At 43.9% G+C, this 20,076-nt stretch overlaps 1 protein-coding gene and 1 long non-coding RNA gene across 2 annotated transcripts in view; one reads left to right on the top strand and one right to left on the bottom strand.

Annotated features, from left to right (window-relative positions):
* Nucleotides 1-20,076, bottom strand: part of mctp2a (multiple C2 domains, transmembrane 2a) — a 919,923-nt gene that overhangs the window by 167,230 nt on the left and 732,617 nt on the right. The window lies entirely within an intron of this gene.
* LOC111952195 (uncharacterized) lies at nt 12,280-13,877 on the top strand. Its single transcript, XR_002875698.2, has 2 exons — nt 12,280-12,835; nt 13,173-13,877. It is a non-coding gene; the product is annotated as an uncharacterized lncRNA (long non-coding RNA).

Here is a 20,076-nt window from a genome sequence, read left to right as displayed (position 1 = left end):
GTAGATGGTTAATGGGCGTGTCTGCTTGATGTGAGCCGAATAAGAGCTCTGGAGTGACGGTCGCTCCTTGTTGGTCAGTTTTCAAACCCTGAGCGCGCGGGGAACTCAGCATTGTTTCTGGAAAAGCGTTCGGTACACCGACGAATTGCTCGGCTCTGATTTTTGGAAGACTATGAAGAAGAACATCATAAGTAAGGATTTTCAACCGAGTTTGACAGTTTATTTATCGTTTATTGGGAAATTTTGGAATTTTTCGTTCCAGGCCCAAGAGTTGGACGAGGCATGTTCGCGCCACAATGCTAGCCAAAGTTTGCTAATTCGACAGAAGAAATGGACATTCTATACTAAACGCAAACAACGATTTATTCTTGGAAGTAGGACTCCTTGCCACAAATTTGATGGAAGATAACAAAGTAAAGAATATTTTGATATGTCGTATTTTGTGGTAAGTTGGCTCCAACGGGAGGAATGAATTGTGAGGCTGTCTCACATAACTGCATGCTGATTGTTGGTCTAAAGTTATTTTAACAAATCTAACACGCGGTTGCATTAAGAACCAAGTGTATCTTTATTGCTGGTACAACGTATTTTTAGTAAAGTTGTATGAGAGTTTTTGGTTAGATAAGGTATGTCAAAAATATTTTCGGACATTGTTGGCGTATTGTGGCTACGTATTCACAATGGAAAACTAGTGGATTTGTAGCCTATAACATATGCAATTTTCGAACAAAACATAAATGTCATTGTATAATATGAATGTTATAAGAACGTCATCTGATGAAGTTGTCCAAAGGTTAGTGTATTAATTTTATCTCTATTTCTGGGTTTTGGTGAAGCTATGTTTTGGCGGTGATAGAATTGGGTTGTGTGTTTGGCTTTGTGGTGAGGCTAATATAGAAATACTATTGTGTTTTCGCTGTAAAACATTAAAAAATCGGAAATAGTTGGCTGGATTCACAGATGTTCTATCTTCATATGTGACTGCTACCACCGATCGTATTTTGTTCATAAAATGCCTCTTAATGATGAAGTATTTATGTCTTTCCAAGTTGCTCTCTGTAATTACCATTCTGGCTACCGCTTTGCGAGCTATATTCCTAGGAATGACGTATTCGTGACTGTCAATTGATAAAACGATTAGGATTTGTAAGGATAGTACTATATGCACGTCAGTTTTCTGGAATCAGAAACCATAATAAATGTAGTTTGTATTATTACTAAATGTAGTAACAAGATGTCATGTGTAATGAAAGATATGTATTTCAATGTTAGGTGATTAAATTTTTTTATTATACCTAGGATTTGATGAAAGCGTATCATTGCGGTGGAAACATGATTGATGAAGGAAGATGCCGTTTTAGATAGTTTGGCTATGGGTGTGGAGGTGTAGCCTATGAATAATACAAATTTAAGTAGGTGTGGTATTGGTAGCGTGTATAACTTTTTAAAAATGGAATTATGATGGCTGGTAGTCTCAGCATGATGCATAATTTATCTTCATTTGCTGTATTGGACTTGTGATTAATGAATTATACTTATATGATTCTGTTCCGTTAGGCTAGCTTATGCTAGTCAGCGTTTTTTGTGAGGAGGATGCGCATTCCCGGGAGGGAGACTCGTTATTAGGGGGTTTAATGACAGAAGATTGTCCACATTCATTGTGTGAGTAACTAAAATGTTGTTGATCCATCTCAGTTTTATATTATCATGCCATTGAAACTCTATTATAATTGTTTAAACGTGCAGACGATTGGCTCATGGGTGAATATCCTGAGGGCGGTTTCTTTCCTTTGGCAAGTGATGTGTTAGGAGGAAGCTGTTATCTTTGAGTGACTGGTGTACTTGATTCAAAACGTCACATCAAAGCTGTAATCGAATAACCTTCGCATTGCTCTAATGGGATATTCAATCTTACCCAATAGTGCCTTCATTTTTTTTTTTTTTTTTTTTTTTTTTTTTTGCGAGGCATTTCCCCCGTGGTCTTGTGGTTGAATCTGGTGTGGTACGGCCGTGAAAGAAGTGGCGCAAAGTGCAAGGGTGCGTAATATCGTAATTGGTTCCTTTTTATTCTAAAATTGTCGCCAAGAAACATACAACGAAAGAAACTACGTGAAGCTTACAGGATATAGTGCAGAAACAAAGTTAACTACAACGACTGAAAGGAGGAAAAAGGGCTTACTGAAGTATGATCCAATTCAGAGAACTGATAGCCAGTTGTACTGATTGGAGAACATACCGGCAAAACATAGATAAAGAACATATGAAACAAACATTGACATGCCCACCCCAAATACGTGACAAACAACTAGAGACTATATAAAACGGCTCTCTAAGGCTCAGGCCGCGTGACAGTATACCCTCAAAAGGTGCGGGAACTCCGGCGCAAACCTGAACCTATAAGAGGGAGGGTCTGGTTTAGTGGGGCATCTATCCGCGGTTGGCGGTCAGGTGCGGAACGCAGACTCCGCTCCACTCTGGCTCAACCCATTTTGGTGGCACTCTGGTGCGGGGATCGCTCGTCGCCGACCGGATGGGGATCCTCGTTGGGGCCCCAGACTGGGCAACCCTGTTGCGGCGCCGGACTGGGCTCTCGTTGCGTGCCGCGGAGTGGGCACCGATCGCTGCGGGCCTGGACGTGGCTTCGTGCATGGATCATCACTGTGAGGCTTCTTGCATGGATCATCAGCTGGAGGTCGTCTTGCATGGATCATGCACTGGAGGCTTCTTGCATGGATGATCAATGAAGGCTTTGGGTGACTATTGGATCTCACTGGAGGCTTCGAGCCATGGAATATGATGAAGGCTTCTTGCCATGGACTCATAATGGAGGTTCTTGCCATGGATAATCACTGAGGCTTTGTGCCATGGATCATTTACTGAGGCTTCTTGCTATAAGATCATCACTGGAGTGAGGAGACGTATGGGCAGTCTGGTACGTGAGCTGCCACGGGTTCTCAACAGGCTGGGGAGACATACAGGAGGCCTGGTTCTGGCAGGAGGCACAGGACTCACAGGCTGGAGAGACATATGGAGGCTTGGTTCTTGGCAGGGCACCGGATACATGGGCGTGAGGCGCACTGGAGGTCTCGAGCGTAGAGGTTCGTGGCACAACGCGTCCTGGCTGGATGGTTTATCTTCGCCTGAAATGCGGGTTTGCGCTGGCAAGGAACGCACAGGGCTGTGCAGAGCACGGAGACACAGGTGTGCAGAGCCGGCGCAGGATACTGGGTGAAGAGAGCACTGGAAGCCAGGCGCGCTGAGGCGGTAGATCGTCCTGGTGGATGCTCACGCCTAGCCCGACAGATGCGGTTAGCTTTGGGTGTAGCGGCACTCGGGTATGAGAAGCGAACTGGAGACACGTGCGTCTTTTTACCGCATAACACGTGTGGCCGAAAGTACCAGCTCCTTCCGATAAGCAGGGGAGTTTAGCTCAGGTCTATACCCTGATGAGCCACTCGCCGCGTGTGCCCCCCATTTTTTGGGGGGCTGCCTTCGGGCGCTTACTCGCTTGTGCCATTCTCGTAGCGTAGCGTCTGTTCTTTAACTGCGATCCAGTTTCTTTAGGAGGCGCGATTTCACGCATGCCTGTGCCAGTGGTCGTTGGCCTTCCAATATCTCCTCGCATGGTCATTCCTCAGATAGCGCTGCTCTCCCGGCCTGCTGCTTGGTCGCTTGGTGGTGGGTAGTTCTGTCAGGCGTTTGAAGAAGTGGACAAAGTTGCAGCGTGGTGAGCGTACATTTTCCTTTTTTTTAAAATGTCGCAAAAAAAACAACAAAAGAAACAACCGTGAAGCTTACAGGGCTATGTGGGCCTTAGAAACAAAGTTAAGCTACGCCACAATGAAGGAGGGGAAAAAGGGCTACCTAGTATGATTCCCATCAGAGACAGATAGACGCTGTTCTGATTGAGAACCATACCGGCAAAACATAGAATAAAGAACATAGAATGCCACCAAAATCACACCTGACCAAACAAATAGAAGACATAAAGGGCTCTCTAAGGTCAGGGCGTGAGCACTGTGTTTGAAATGCAATGCTGCGACTAAGGGGAATAATATGTATAATTGTATGTGTGGGAGACAGAGATGAGGCAGTCATGAAAAACATTATGTTACTTTCCGTAGGGAACCACAAATTCGCGCCTGAAAAGGCAGTGGAAGTTCAACAAGAAAATGTGCCAGAATTCAGGCCTCCTATTTGTAGATATAAGATATGCATGGTATTATTATATTGGATAGAAAACACTCTGAAGTTTCTAAAACTGTTTGAATATATCTGTGAGATAACAGAACTATTGGCAGGCAAAACCGCGAGGACAACATTCAGACATTTTTTTTGTTGTTGAGGTCACTGTCTTTTCAATGAGGTTTCATTGGGACGCCGAGATTTCTAAGGGAGTTGTTTTGTAGTTCCTACGTTCACTGTATTGTCACAGTCTTTGAATTGATTGAGGTTATTCCTTGGTGTATTGAAGGAAAGTAAAACGGGGCCCCAATCCGTAAAAAGGGAAGGGTTTTTTTAACTTTTGAAAGGTAAAATTGTTTGAGAGAGGCATTAACCAAAAAAGTTCCGTCAGCTTTGGTTTTCTTTTTGTATTGAACACAGCTATTCCGTTTTCAAAATTGATGCGAATTATTAACGTTTAAAATTAGCTAAGGTTGTAATTACAAAAGTAGTTGAACAATGTTTTGGTAAAGTTTACATGTAACTTTTTATATATTTTGTAAGTACGTTGCGCAAGTTGGAAGCAGTGTTTTTTCTGGATGAAACGCGCAAATAAATTGACATTTTGGATATATCTCGACGGAATTAATGACAAGGAGCCATTTGTGATGTTTATGGGACATATTGGAGTGCCACAAAATATGTTTGTAAAAGGTAAGGCATGAATTATATTTTTATTTCATGCGTTTTTGTGTGTGGCTGCAGTGGTTGAAATAATGCTTAGGTGGAAACATGGTGAAAACATGCCGTTGTGTGTTTGGCTATTGTGGTTAGCTAATATAAATACATATTGTGTTTTCGCTGTAAAACATTTTAAAAATCGGAAATGATGGCTGGATTCACAAGATGTTTATCTTTCATTTGCTGTATTGGACTTGTGATTTCATGAAATTATATTATATGATATCCCTGTCCCGTTAGGCTAGGCTATGCTAGTCAGCTTTTTTGATGAGGAGGATCCCGGATCCGGGAGGGAGACTCGTTATTAAGGGGAGTTTAATGGAAGAAGATGTCCACATTCATTGTGGAGTAACTAAAATGTTGTTGATCCATCATCAGTTTTATATTATCACAGCCATTAAACTCTATAAATGTTTAAACGTGAGACATTGGCCTCATGGTGAAATCCCTGAGCGGTTTCCTTCCTCTCTGGCAAGTGAGTTAGGAAGGAAGCCTGTATCTTTGCAGTGACTGGTGTATTGATTCACCATCCAAAGTGTAATGAATAACTTCACCATGCTCAATGGGATATTCAATCTACCAATAGGTGCCCTTCTTTGCGAGGCATTTCCTCCCTGGTCTTTGTGGTTGAATCTGTGTGTCACGGCCGTTGAAAGAAGTGGACCAAAGTGCAGCGTGGTAATCGTACATTTTCCTTTTTATTTAAAATGTCGCCAACAAAACAACAAACGAAAGAAACAACCGTGAAGCTTACAGGACTATAGTGCCACAAACAAAGTTAACTACCCACACTGAAAGGAGGGAAAAAGGGCTACCTAAGTATGATTCCCAATCAGAGACAACGATAGACAGCTGTCCCTGATTGAGAACCATACCCGGCCAAAACATAGAAATAAAGAAACATAGAAAACAAAACATAGAATGCCCACCCCAAATCACACCCTGACCAAACCAACTAGAGACATAAAAAGGCTCTCTAAGGTCAGGGCGTGACAGTATCCCCCTCCAAAGGTGCGGACTCCGGCCGCAAAACCTGAACCTATAGGGGAGGGTCTGAGTGGGCATCTATCCGCGGTGGCGGCTCAGGTGCGGAACGCAGACTCCGCTCCACCTCTGGCTCAACCCACTTTGGTGGCAACTCTGGTGCGGGGACCCTCGTCGCCGACCCCGGACTGGGGACCCTCGTTGCGGGCCCCAGACTGGGCACCCTCGTTGCGGCCCCCGGACTGGGCTCCCTCGTTGCSTGCCCCGGACTGGGCACCCTCGCTGCGGGCCCTGGACTGGCTTCGTGCCATGGATCATCACTGGAGGCTTCTTGCCATGGATCATCACTGGAGGCGTCTTGCCATGGATCATCACTGGAGGCTTCTTGCCATGGATCATCACTGAAGGCTTTGTGCCATGGATCATCACTGGAGGCTTCGAGCCATGGATCATCACTGAAGGCTTCTTGCCATGGATCATCACTGGAGGCTTCTTGCCATGGATCATCACTGGAGGCTTTGTGCCATGGATCATTACTGGAGGCTTCTTGCTATAGATCATCACTGGAGTGAGGAGACGTATGGGCAGTCTGGTACGTGGAGCTGCCACAGGGCTCAMCAGGCTGGGGAGACATACAGGAGGCCTGGTTCTGGCAGGAGGCACAGGACTCACCAGGCTGGAGAGACATACTGGAGGCTTGGTTCTTGGCAGAGGCACCGGATACACTGGGCCGTGGAGGCGCACTGGAGGTCTCGAGCGTAGAGCCTGCACAACCCGTCCTGGCTGGATGGTTATCTTCGCCCTGCAAATGCGGGGCGCTGGCACAGGACGCACAGGGCTGTGCAGACGCACCGGAGACACAGTGTGCAGAGCCGGCGCAGGATATCCTGGGTCGAAGAGACGCACTGGAGGCCAGGCGCGCTGAGCCGGTACCATCCGTCCTGGCTGGATGCTCACCCTAGCCCGACAGATGCGGAGCTGGGATGTAGCGCACCGGGCTATGAGAGCGAACTGGAGACACCGTGCGCTTTACCGCATAACACGGTGCCCGACCAGTACCACGCTCCTTCCGATAAGCACGGGGAGTTAGCCTCAGTCTATACCCTAGACTCAGCCACTCGCCCCGTGTTGCCCCCCCCATTTTTTGGGGGGCTGCCTCTCGCGCTTACTCCGCTGTGCAATTCTCGTAGCGTAGCCGCTCTGTTTTAACTGCCTCCAGTTCCTCTTTAGGACGGCGATATTCACCAGCCTGTGCCAGTGTTCCCTTGCCTTCAATATCTCCTCCCATGGTCCATTTCCTCCGAGATAGCGCTGCTCCTCCCGGCCATGCTGCTTGGTCCTTGGTGGTGGTAGTTCTGTCAGGCCGTTGAAAGAAGTGGACAAAGTGCAGCGTGGTGACGTACATTTTCCTTTTTATTTAAAATGTCGCCAACAAAACAACAAACAAAAGAAACAACCGTGAAGCTTACAGCGCTATAGTGCCACAAACAAAGTTAACTACCCACAATGAAAGGAGGGGGAAAAAGGCTACCTAAGTATGATTCCCAATCAGAGACAACGATAGACGCTGCTCTGATGAGAACCATACCCGGCCAAAACATAAATAAAAAACATAGAATGCCCACCCCAAATCACACCCTGACCAAACCAACTAGAGACATAAAAAGGCTCTCTAAGGTCAGGGCGTGACACTGTGTTTGAAATGCAATGCTCGACTAAGGGACCATACATACTGTATAATTGTATGTGTGGGAGACAGAGATGAGGCAGTCATGAAAAAATTATGTTAACCTTTCCGCTAGCGGAACACCCACAACATTTCGCTGAAAAGGCAGTGCCAAAGTCAACCAAAAAAAATTCATCCCCAGAATATAAGATATGCATATTATTAGTAGATTTGGATAGAAAAACTCTGAAGTTTCTAAAACTGTTTGAATCATGTCTGTGAGCATAACAGAACTTATGTAGCAGGCAAAACCCCGAGGACAAACCATTCAGACATTTTTTTGTTGTTGAGGTCACTGTCTTTTCAATGAGGTTTCATTGGGACACCAGATTTCTAAGGGACTTGTTTGTAGTTCCTACCGCTTCCACTGTATGTCACCAGTCTTTGGAAATTGGTTGAGGTTATTCCTTTGTGTAATGAAGAAGTACGGCCATCGTAAAGGAGGGTTACTTGAAGTAAATTGTTTGAGAGAGGCACATTACCAAAAAAGTTCCGTCAGTTGTTTTTCTTTTTGTATTAACACAGATCATCCCGTCTTCAAATTGATCGTATATAACGTTTAAAATTACCTAACGTTGTATTACAAATAGTTTGAAATGTTTTGGTAAAGTTTACATGTAACTTTTTATATATTTTGTAGTGACGTTGCGCAAGTTGGAAGCAGTGTTTTTCTGGATGAAACGCGCCAAATAAATTGACATTTTGGATATAATCGACGGAATTAATCGAACAAAGGACCATTTGTGATGTTTATGGGACATATTGGAGTGCCAACAAAAAATTTTGTCAAAGGTAAGGCATGAATTATATTTTTATTTCTGCGTTTTGTGTCGTGCCTGCAGTGTTGAAATATGCTACTCTCTTTGTTTACTGTTGTGCTATCATCAGATAATAGCATCTTATGCTTTCGCCGAAAAGCCTTTTTGAAATCTGACATGTTGGCTGGATTCACAACGAGTGTAGCTTTAATTTGGTATCTTACATGTGTGATTTAATGAAAGTTTGATTTTTATATCATTTTATTTGAATATGGCGCTCTGTATTTTCCCTGGCTATTGGCCAGGTGGGACGATTGCGTCCCACCTACCCCAGAGAGGTTAACAGTCTGATGGCCTGGAGACAGAAGCTGTTTTTCAGTCTCTCAGTCCCAGATTTGATGCATCTGTACTGTCTTCGCCTTCTAGATGGCAGCGAGGTGAACAGGCCGTGGCTCGGGTGGCTGATGTCCTCGATCTTTTTGTCCTTTCTGTGAAACCGGTTGCTGTAGATGTCCTGGAGGGCAGGCAGTATGCCCCCGGTGATGTGTTGGCCTGACCGTACCACCCTCTGGAGAGCCCTGCGTTTGTGGAAGTTGCCATACCAGGCAGTGATACTGCCCAACAGGATGCACTCAATGGTGCATCTGTAGACGTTTGTGAGTGTCTTAGGGGCCAAGCTACATTTCTTCAGCCTCCTGAGGTTGAAGAGGCAATGTTGCTCCTTCTTAACCACACTGTCTGTGTGGATTGACCATTTCAGGTTGTCAGTGATGTGCACGCCGAGGAATTTGAAGCTTTTGACCCTCTCCACTGCTCCCTCTGTTGTCTCCTAAAGTCCATGATCAGCTCCTTCATTTTATTGATGTTGAGGGAGAGGTTATTTTCCTGGCACCACTCCACCAACGCCCTCACCTCCTCCCTGTAGTCTGTTGATTGATGATTGAATTGGAGACGAGCATGGGCAAGCAGTCATGGGTGAACATGGGAGTACAGGTTGAGGATCAGTGCAGCAGAGGTGTTGTTGCCTACCTTCACCACCTTGGGTCGGCCCGTCAGGAAGTCCAGGACCCAGAGCCCCAAGCTTAATGATGARCTTGGAGGGCACTATGGTATTGAAGGCTGAGCTGTAGTTGATGAACAGCATTCTTACATAGGTATTCCTCTTGTCCAGATGGGATAGGGCCGTGTGCAGTGCAGTGGCGATTGTATCATCCGTGGATCTGTTGGGGCGGTATACAAAATGTAGTGGRTCTAGGGTGTTGGGTAAGGTGGAGGAGATATGATCCTTAACTAGCCTCTCAAAGCAATGCATAATGACAGAAGTGAAAGTGCTATGGGACGATACTAATTTAGTTCAGTTACCTTTAATTTCTTGGGTACAGGAACATTGAAGCAAGTGGGGACAACAGACTGGGAAAGGGAGAGATTGAATATGTCCGTAAACACTCCAGCCAGCTGGTCTGCACATGCTCTGAGGATGTGACTAGGGATGCCATCTGGGCCAGCAGCCTTACGAGGGTTAACACGCTTAAATGTCTTACTCACGTCGGCCACGGAGAACGAGAGCTCACAGTCCTCGTGAGTGGGCTATTAAGGTTTCCGGGAGCAACGCGTCGATGACCGCAATGTGACTGGTTTTCCCTTTATAATCCGTGATTATCTGGAGTCCCTGCCACATACATTTTGTGTCTGAGGCGTTGAATTACGACTCCAATTTGTCTCTGTACTGACGTTGTGCCTGTTTGATTACCTTACGGAGGTTACAGCTGGACTGTCTGTACTCATCCATGTTCCCAGCCACCTTGCCGTGGTTAAATGCGGTGGTTTGGACTTTCAGTTTTGCACGAATGCTGCCATCTATCCACGGTTTTTGGTTTGGATAAGTTCTAAACATCACAGTGGGAACAACATTCTCTATGCACTTCCTGATGAATTTAGTCACCAAGTCAGTGTATACATCAATGTTATTCTCAAAGGCAACCCGGAACATATCCCAGTCCGTGAAATGAAAACATTCTACAGCATATATTCCAATTGGTCAGACCAAAGTTGACCTGTCCTTTGTATTTTACCCCATTTTTCTCCCCAATTTCAATCTTGTCTCATCTTTGCAACTCCCCAAGGGGCTCGGGAGGCGAAGGTCGAGTCATGCGTCCTCTGAAACATGACCCGCCAAACCACGCTTCTTAACACCCACTGAAAACCGCATATCCTGAGGCCGCATTTATTGTAGCTGGGGACTTTAATAAAGCAATCTGAGGAAAACGCGAACAAAGTTTTATCAACACATCGCCTGCGCAACTCCGGAAACGAGCCGCACCAATGTGTCGGGGGAATCACTGTTCAACTGTCAAGGAGTCGCTAGAGTGCGATGAGCCAAGTAAAGCCCCACTCGGACGATGCTGGGCCAATTGTGTGCCGCCCTATGGGACTACCGATCACAGCCGGTTGTGATACAGCCCAGGATCGAACCCGGGTCTGTAGTGACGCCTCTAGCACTGTGATACAGTGCCTTAGACCGATGCACCACTCGGGAGGCCCCACCGGTACTTTCTGTTTAAGTTTCTGCCTTTAGAAAGGGAATAGCAGAATGGAGGGGGGATCTGATTTGCCGAAGGGATGGCGGGGTAGGGCCTTGTAGACTTCCAGGAAGGGGGAGTAGCGATGGTCTTGACGAGCGAGTTGCGCAGGCGATGTGTTGATAAAACTTTGTTCGCGTTTTCCTCAGATTGCTTTATTAAAGTCCCCAGCTACAATAAATGCGGMCTCAGGATATGCGGTTTTCAGTTTGCACAAAGTCCAGTGTAGTTCCTTGAGAGCCATCATGGTTTCGACTTGAGGCGGAATATACACAGCATTGATGATGACCGAAGAGAATTCTCTTGGGAGGTAACGTAGTCTGCATTTGATCAAAATCAAATTAAATCACATTTTATTTGTCACATGCCCGAAAACAACAGGTGTAGTCCTTACAGTGAAATGCTTACTTAACCAACAATTCAGTTAAAAAAACAAAAAACAAATACTAAACAAAAAAGATGAATAAGAACTAAAAGTAACAAATAATTAAAGAGCAGCAGTAAAATAACAATAGTGAGGCTATATAAAGGGGGTACCGGTACAGAGTCAATGTGTGGGAGCACCGGTTAGTCGAGGTAATTGAGGTAATATGTACATGTAGGTAGAGTTATTAATGTGACAATGCATAGATAAAAACAGAGAGTAGCAGCAGTGTAAAAGAGGGGCAATCCAAATCTGGGTAGCCATTTGATTAGATGTTCAGGAGTCTTATGGCTTGGGGGTAGAAGCTGTTTAGAAGCCTCTTGGACCTAGACTTGGCGCTCTGGTACCGCTTGCCATGCAGTAGCAGAGAACAGACTAGGGTGGCTGGAGTCTTTGTGGCTGGAGTCTTTGATAATATTTAGGCCCTTCCTCTGACACTGCCTGGTATAGAGGTCCTGGATGGCAGGAAGCTTGGCCCCAGTGATGTACTGCGCCGTGCACACTACCCTCTGTAGTGCCTTGCGGTCGGAGGCCGAGCAGTTGCCATACCAGGCAGTGATGCAACAGGTCAGGATGCTCTCAAAAGTGCAGCTGTAGAACCTTTTGAGGATCTGAGGACCCATGCCAAATCTTCAGTCTCCTGAGGGGGAATAGGTTTCTTCACTACTGTCTTGGTGTGCTTGGACCATGTTAGTTTGTTGGTGATGTGGGCACCAAGGAACTTGAAGCTCTCAACCTGTTCCACTACAGCCCCGTCGATGAGAATGGGGGCGTGTTCGGTCCTCCTTTTCCTGTAGTCTACAATCATCTCCTTTGTCTTGATCACGTTGAGGGGGAAGTTGTTGTCCTGGCACCACACGGTCAGGTCTCTGACCTCCTCCCTATAGGCTTTCTCGTCGTTGATCAGGCCTACCACTGTTGTGTCATGGGCAAACTTAATGATGGTGTGCAGTCATGAGTGAACAGGGAGTACAGGAGGGGACTGAGCATGCACCCCTGATGGTGAGGTATTCCAGATTGGGAAAACAAAAGGACTTGATTTCCTGTACGTTACCACAATCACACCATGAGTAGTTAATCATGAAACATATACCTCCTCCTTTCTTTTTCTCAGAGTGTTCTTTCTTCCTGATGTATGGAGAATCCCGCTGGCTGTATGGATGGAGACAATATATCCAGAGAGAGCCATGAGTATGTTACAGTCCCTGATGTCTCTCTGGAAGGAGCTCCTAGCCCTGAGCTCATCAACTTTATTGTCCAGGGACTGAACATTGGCGAGTTATATACTCAGAAGAGGTGGATGGTATGCATGCCTCCTGAGTCGGACTAAAAGCCCACTCCGTATTCCTCTTCTCTGTCGGCAGAGTCTTGGAGCAGCCCCTGGGAAGAGTGGAAATGCATCGGGGGGTACGAACAAAGGATCCAATTCAGGAAAGTCGAATTTCTGGTCTAAATGCTGGTGAGTGACCGCCGATCTAACATTCAAAACTTATTTTAAGCTGTAGATAATAATGCAAGAAACGGTCTGAGCATATAATGTAAGAAATAACACACTTTTTTGTTTTAARTACTGCAAAGTTGGCTAGTGAACATGTCTGTCCGCACCATCTTGTATTTTTTTTATAAATAAAGTCCTAGTACAAAGCTTCATAATAAAAACACTTTTTCCTCMTCAACTTGTTTTCCCTGACATTGTATTACATTTGACCCTTGTAAAACTGTATCAGCAAACTAATAACCAAGTTTGCCTCTAATCTATTGCCTGTGTTCCCCTCTCCTCCTTTAATGTGTTGCAGATTCCAGTGGTTGAAACCGGCTGAGATTTTAAGCAAATGGCATCTGGCTAAAGGTCACAGTCAGGGGGCCCAGTGGGTGAAAGGTTGAATAACCTGAAGGAAAGTAGTGGTTCTTTCAGAGGGGAGATGTTTAATAGGTTTAGACGCTAGTTCTCTTTGTTTTAGTTTTCCAGATACTACTCCAGGCTCCCCCTTATCCTTGCCTGTGTTATGTATGACACTTCAATGTTTAGCACTTGATTTATTTAATTCACCAAGCACACCTTCTTGATTGAGTACAGGTGTGTTACAGATGTAGGATCTTAATTTGATCACTCTTTTCTTGCTGAGAATTGCAGATGAGCTTCGTGATTTACTTAAATTCACAAAAAACCTGTAATAACACACGGTTATATTAACAATATTGGACTTTTCATGTAGCCTACTTTTGTCCAGCTAATAGCTTAACCACTGATCGAGCAACAATATGCACTAAACATTCAAATCCTTTTGCTGCAGGATTATTTTGCTAAAACAACACTGGTCAAATTAAGATCCTACATCTGTATTCACTCTATCAAAGTAGCATTTTGATCACTTCAAAACATCTGTGGATCCTTCACCATAAACTGTGTGGTAATATTACTTTCTGATTATTCATGATAATCTGTTTATTATTTTGCTAGTTGTAGTTTTTATTTGGTAAAAATAAATGTAAAATGTTTACTTGCTGAGGGGAACAGATCACATTTTTTGCAGAGTTCAAAATGCAGGTGTGTAAAACAGAACCTATACTTTTCTTCCAAATTAGGCATTGAGTACTGGGAGAGAGGGGCAGGGAAATTAGAGGAATTACTGGTTGATTTTAACCAGATGATTGCTTAAGTTGGACACCAGAGAGTTTTCATTAGGGGCTCTAATTTCAAGCCTCCCTCTGCATTCCAACAGATGGACAAACTCCCCCAGGTCTTTAAGATCATTTTACTTAGGCCATGTGGCAAGTCAGAATGCACACGCATAGACAAACAAACCACCCCCAAATCGTTTGGTGTGGAGTACCTACTATATACTGTATACCTCCATGGTAACATCATAGGAATGAACATCCTTGACAATAAATGTCATACAGTGGAATGCAATGACCTGCGTTATCAGCTCACGTGCGACAGAATACTACCTTGAGTTATGGCAGCAGAGTGTTTCTTGTTATGCCCTTCACATGTCACACAAATGTACTCCTAAAGGACTGACGATCATCTTTCCTTGGAGACCAGGGTGTTTCTCTAAACCTCATAAAACAGAGTAGGAGCCGTTGTCCATTTGACACCTTTCCACTCTCTGAGACCTCAATGTTGTCTTCAGATCAAATTTCTATTTGTTTTTTTAGGGATCGGGTAACCATAACATTTTCAGAGTGAATTCTGGTTGATCTGTATCACTGAATTGAAACATTTCACATACCATTGATACCTATTAGTATCTCCGTGTAGCTTCTTATTTAAATCAAGAAGCTCATTGSTCAAAATTGCAACCAGCAATCTAAACAAGAGAGAGTGCTTAGTGACAGTCCCAAGTCTGGTTAACTTCTAATCCCCCCATTAATTTTCCAGCACAATAAATCAAATCTCTACAACTGTTGGCTTGGGAATGACCTTTGATCTCTTAAAAAAAGAAGGTTAACTCACCCAGCATGAATTGTAAAAAGTGGGCAGCTATACAAACACAATCAATTTCCCCAATGTAAGAGTCAAGGAGCTGTAGGTTGAATCAAAGTTTGTCTCTGATGTCTGGAAATGCGGGTTTAATTTAATTTAATTAATCAAATTGTCTATTTCAGCTAATAGTTCTGAACATTTAGAATATCATGATTATTTGATAACATTCCTCCTCCCACAAATAGTTTCCCTCTGGACATAGTATGTTTGCATAATATTTTACCTGCTATAGGCTGTCACAAGTCATGTTGTGTCACAATGATATTTGACTTTATATCTTAAGAATAAAGATGGTAGGCTGTAGTAGATCTCTTAACAGTAAACCAATTTGATACTGTAGCTTCTACACTCTTAGAAAAAAAGAGTTACAAAATGGTTATTCAGCTGTCCCCATAGGATAACCATTTTTTGTTACAGGTAGAACCCTTTATTATTCCATTTAGAACCCTTTTGGAAACAAAAGGGGGTTTTCAAAGGGTTCTCATATGGAGACACCCGAAGAACCCTTTTAGTGTCTAGATAGCACCTAAAACACAGAATTTGTAATATAGTTGTACTCCCTTTGAAATCCCTCATTTTATGACGTTATTCATTAGCAGAGGGACTGGGTCTAAATGGGGTTGTCATTGTTTCCAGTCCATTACCTTCAAATTTCTGGGTAAATGGAGCCACAGGTTGCCAGTCAGGTCCACTATCATGTACTTGCAAAATTGTTTGTAAACACTAAACAGAGAGTTGGATGCAGGGCAGTCATGTGCTTATGCTAATGATGAGAGGAGGGACCACTATGAGTGAGGCCCCATGCTGCTGTTTAACTCTCTCTGGCTGCCGGGTCATGTGTGATTAAGAGGTTTGTGTTACTGGTGCCCTGCTGAGAAACTTTCCCTTGGTGCTTTTTGTCTCATTCACCACATCTGTTAGTGGCCACTAATAGAGACCATACAGTACTTTTACCAGTGGCTATATTCTCCCCTGAGAATTGAAGACTCTTCTCTTTCTCTTAGTAGTTACCATTTTTCAACATCCTTATTATTATCTCAGAGACTATTATTTATAATATTTTCCAGTTTCATATTTTGGTACGTTTTTAAGCATATAATTATGCCTCTCATATAGCACACTAACGATCATTGATTGAATGGGTAGGCCTATTGATACATTGTGGAGGTGCATCTTGAGAGTTTTTAGCCATGGCATACATCTGAAATCCAGTTCAGATCCGAAGGGCCTCTTTTAAAGAAATCAGAACAAAGAGGAAAGCCTCAACACCTAGACACTGTTATTGTAAAACAACTGGGAATCATTTAAAACTCAATCAATTATCTTTCAAATGAACATCCAGAGAGTCTGAGGCGGACCCTCAGTTCTTATTGACTGAGGATAATAAATAGTCTTTAAATTGTCCCTGAAATTGTGTCCAACGGTGATTACAACTGGTACCATGCTGTGTTTGTGTACCATCGAGAGAGTGGAAAGAAAGAAAGATTGAGACGAGGCAGAGGGGGGAGAGAGAAACCAAGAGAGAGAGAGAAACCTAGAGAGACACACACACTCATGACTATTCTTTTGCCTTTGCATGTACAATAATGAATGGAAGAACTAAGCTGTGTCTATAGTGTTGGAGGCCCATTCCCTCTGAGTGGTCTTTCACAGTGTTCAGGGAAGATTTCATGAGTTGTCAGCTGTCTTTGAAATTCAGTGGGGTCTCCCCCTTGACTCCTCTTTATCCTGTAGGAGAAGAGAAAGCCTTTCATGACATCCTCATTATGCAACTTCAAATTCCAATCAGATATAATCAAATGTGTAAATGCTAGCTATACACTGAGTCTACCAAATATTAGGAACACCTTCTTAATATCGAGTTGCAATCCCCCCCCCCATTTTGCCGTCAGGACAGCCTCAATTCGTTGGGGCATGGACTCTACAAGGTGTCGAAAATGTTCGACAGTGATGCTGGCCCATGTTGACTTCAGTGGTGTAAAGTACAAGTAAAAACTACTTAAGGCGATTTTTGGGGAATCTGTACTTTACAACTTTTAATTTTACTTCACTACATTCCTAAACAAAATAATGTACTTTTTATTCCATACATTTTCCATGACACCCAAAAGTACTTGTTTCATTTTGAATGCTTATCAGAAAGGAAAATGGTTTATTTCCTACACTTATCAAGAGAACATCCCTGGTCATCCCTACTGCCTCTGATCTGACCGACTCACTAAACAGTGTGAGTGTTGGAGCGTACCCCTGGCTATCCGTAAATTTAAAAACAAGAACATTTTACTTGAGTCATTTTCTATTAAGGTCTTTACTTTTTCTTTACTTTTACTCAAGTATGACAACTGGGTACTTTTTCCTTCCTTGGTTGACTCCAATGCTTCCCACAGTTGTGTCAAGTTGGCTGGGTATCATGTGGGTGGTGGACCATTCTTGAAACAGACGGGAAACTGCTGAGCGTGAAAAACCCAGCAGCGTTGCAGCTCTTGACACAAACCGGTGTGCCTGCCACCTACTACCATACCCCATTCAAAAGCACTTAAATATTTTGTCTTGCCCATTCACCCTCTGAATGGCACGCCTACACAATCCATGTCTCAATTGTCTCAAGGCTTAAACATCCTTATTTAACCTGTCTCTTCCCCTTCATCTACACTGATTGCAGTGGATTTAACATATGACATCAATAGCTTTCCCCTCGATTCATCTAGTAAGTCTATGTCATGTAAAGAGCATGTTTTTTACACTCAGTGTATTTCAGACTTGATGAATCTGTTGGCTGTAAAAGTGGATGACTGAAACTGTATGAAAAGTCATGATATACATTTTTGCCTTATCATTGCCTCACATGAATGTAAACATGTCTTAGATAAAGTGAGGTGACTGAAAGGTAAGAGCAAGGGTTAATGTTGGCCAACAATCTACTCTAACTAATCCTGAAAGCTAAACTAGATTATTTAGCAGGCAGACTGTTTTGAACAATAATAAACATTTCCTCTTAAATTAGATACATGATGGCTTTTGTAATAAAACAAGAATAATATAATGCAGCTATCCTGTGTATTGTGCTCAGGTTTATTATTCAAAACAATGCAGATGGTATCAAGTTTCTCAGCACTGTGAATCTCCCCTTTCATCCCTCTGTCCCAACCCCTTGGCTAGGACCACCTTTCCTGGTGCCAAGGAAGCTGGGGTGTGTACTTGTCGAGAGCACTGTGGAGTCAACTGATATTGTCAGGATGCTAAAGTGGAGATGTGGTGCTGTTTTGAGGGGGAGAGACAGAGCAGAGGGAGTCCAGCCAGGACAGGGCCTTGAGTCATACCAGCTGCACCCTGTCTTTGAGGAGGAGATCGGATGGAGAGCTGCTCATTGAGGTTGGCAAACGCTGGCTCATAAACTTTCCCCTGCTTCTCCCTTTGATTGTCCTTGGACATCTGCCTGGCCCTCCCATCAGGAATGTGCGGCAGCTGTTTGCTGCAAGTGCCTTTGCCGTGTGAACTCAGGCCTGTGCACGGGGCCTGGCTTAATGATTTGAGCCAACTCAAACTGGGTCGCCTGGGACACTGGGCCCTGGGCCCTGGTACATAACTCTGTCCTGGGGATGACAGGCAAGTGCAGAGAAAGGGGCTGAGAAATGTATATTATGCAGGTTAACCATTTGCCCTCACACCGTAATTGGCTTAGATTGTCTAGCAACTGGATTTGCAGGGGGGGAAACCTGCCCTGTACCACAGTGCAAAAGTTCAGCTGCGCCTGACAGGATTGTGTGTTTACGCCTGGTGGTGTGCACGTGCTTATGTGTGTGTGGGAGAGAAAGAGAAAGAGAGAGAGAGAGAGAGAGAGAATAAAAGAGAGGGAAAGTAAAAGTTAGACAGAAGGGAGTGTTGAAGGTATGAAAATTAAAGTACAATGCTGTGTCAGGTGTTCTAGCTGACAAATCCTTAATGAAGGGAGAACTCTTTCAACTTTCTATGTTGCAAAGAAAACAAAGGAAGAGGGTGGACCGTTAAATCTTGTGTTCTGTGTTTTGGGGATAGACAGGGATATTGTTTCCACCTCATCTCCTTATCACCTTATCCTGAGAAACAGCAACAACTAAAAAGAGAAATTACCAGCTATTCGTTCTCTATTTGTAATCAGGTACTCAGTGCCAATCATCAGACCACACACATGGTTACTTGCATGAGTGTGTGCGCCCACATGCATGTGCACACAGACTCACACACTCACGTTCACACTTGCACTCATAACAAAAAAACAAATTATTCTGCCAACACACTAAGATAGGGAGAGACATCGTGGAAAAAGGTACAATTTCAAAGGTGGAGGATGCTCAAAGATGGAAATTCCCTGATGCAAAGAGGAATGCTTTTTATTTTTTTTCAAGTCAAGGAGAGGTTAAGATCTTAGTGTCCCAACTCATCTGAGCTTTAGTCTAAAGTAGACAAGAGGATTACTGATAATGTGGGCAGTCCTCTCCCAAGTTGATCTGGCAAACATGCTTGGGTGCTGACTGAGGGGAAAGAGGAATCTGATGCTGCTGCCTGTTTGTTTGAAAGAGGGGATTAGACAGAGGATGCAGAATTCAGGAAGGTAAATAGCATTGGGGGATTGGCCTCTTTGTGACTCTAGTATATACCACAAGTTAGGGCTCTGTGGCATTTGGGTTTTACACAGTTTGGTTTATAGCAGCCATGCAGATAAAAGTTTGTTTTATCTGTGATTGCACCCTAACGTCTTACAGACCAACTATATATTTTCCAATTCTTGCTGTTTTTGTTGCTTTTTGATAAGTCATGTATGGAGAGCCAGAGACAGAGCAATTGAATAGTAATAGGGGTATTATGCTCATTAGTAACTTCTGCGTTATTGTTTTTATTTTGTATTTCCTCTTTTATTCCTGCATGACTGGAGATGCTCGGTAGTGAGGGGAGCTCCATGGGCCATGATGAGTTGTTTAAAATCTAATCAGAAACTAACAAGTCCCTGGTTATTTGTTTCTGCCTCAATACTTGAGAGTTCCCAGATGTTGTGGAAGGTAGGGAGTCGATTGTTTATACAGCAGTGAATCTTTTCCAAACACACATTCTATCAGCCCGCATGGCTATCTATCAAGGGAGGCAGAAGTTACAGTTTTTCTGAAGTCAGGCAGGCACAAAAGCCCTTCAGCAGCAAATTACAACTCCCACCCCACCTGCTGAAGCCAGCGTGC

This window comes from Salvelinus sp. IW2-2015, linkage group LG26 (genome assembly GCF_002910315.2).
Source record: "Salvelinus sp. IW2-2015 linkage group LG26, ASM291031v2, whole genome shotgun sequence".
In the NCBI taxonomy this organism is placed as follows: domain Eukaryota; kingdom Metazoa; phylum Chordata; class Actinopteri; order Salmoniformes; family Salmonidae; genus Salvelinus; species Salvelinus sp. IW2-2015.
The sequence above is the reverse complement of the archived record's forward strand: the minus strand, read 5'-3'. Positions and strand labels throughout refer to the sequence as shown.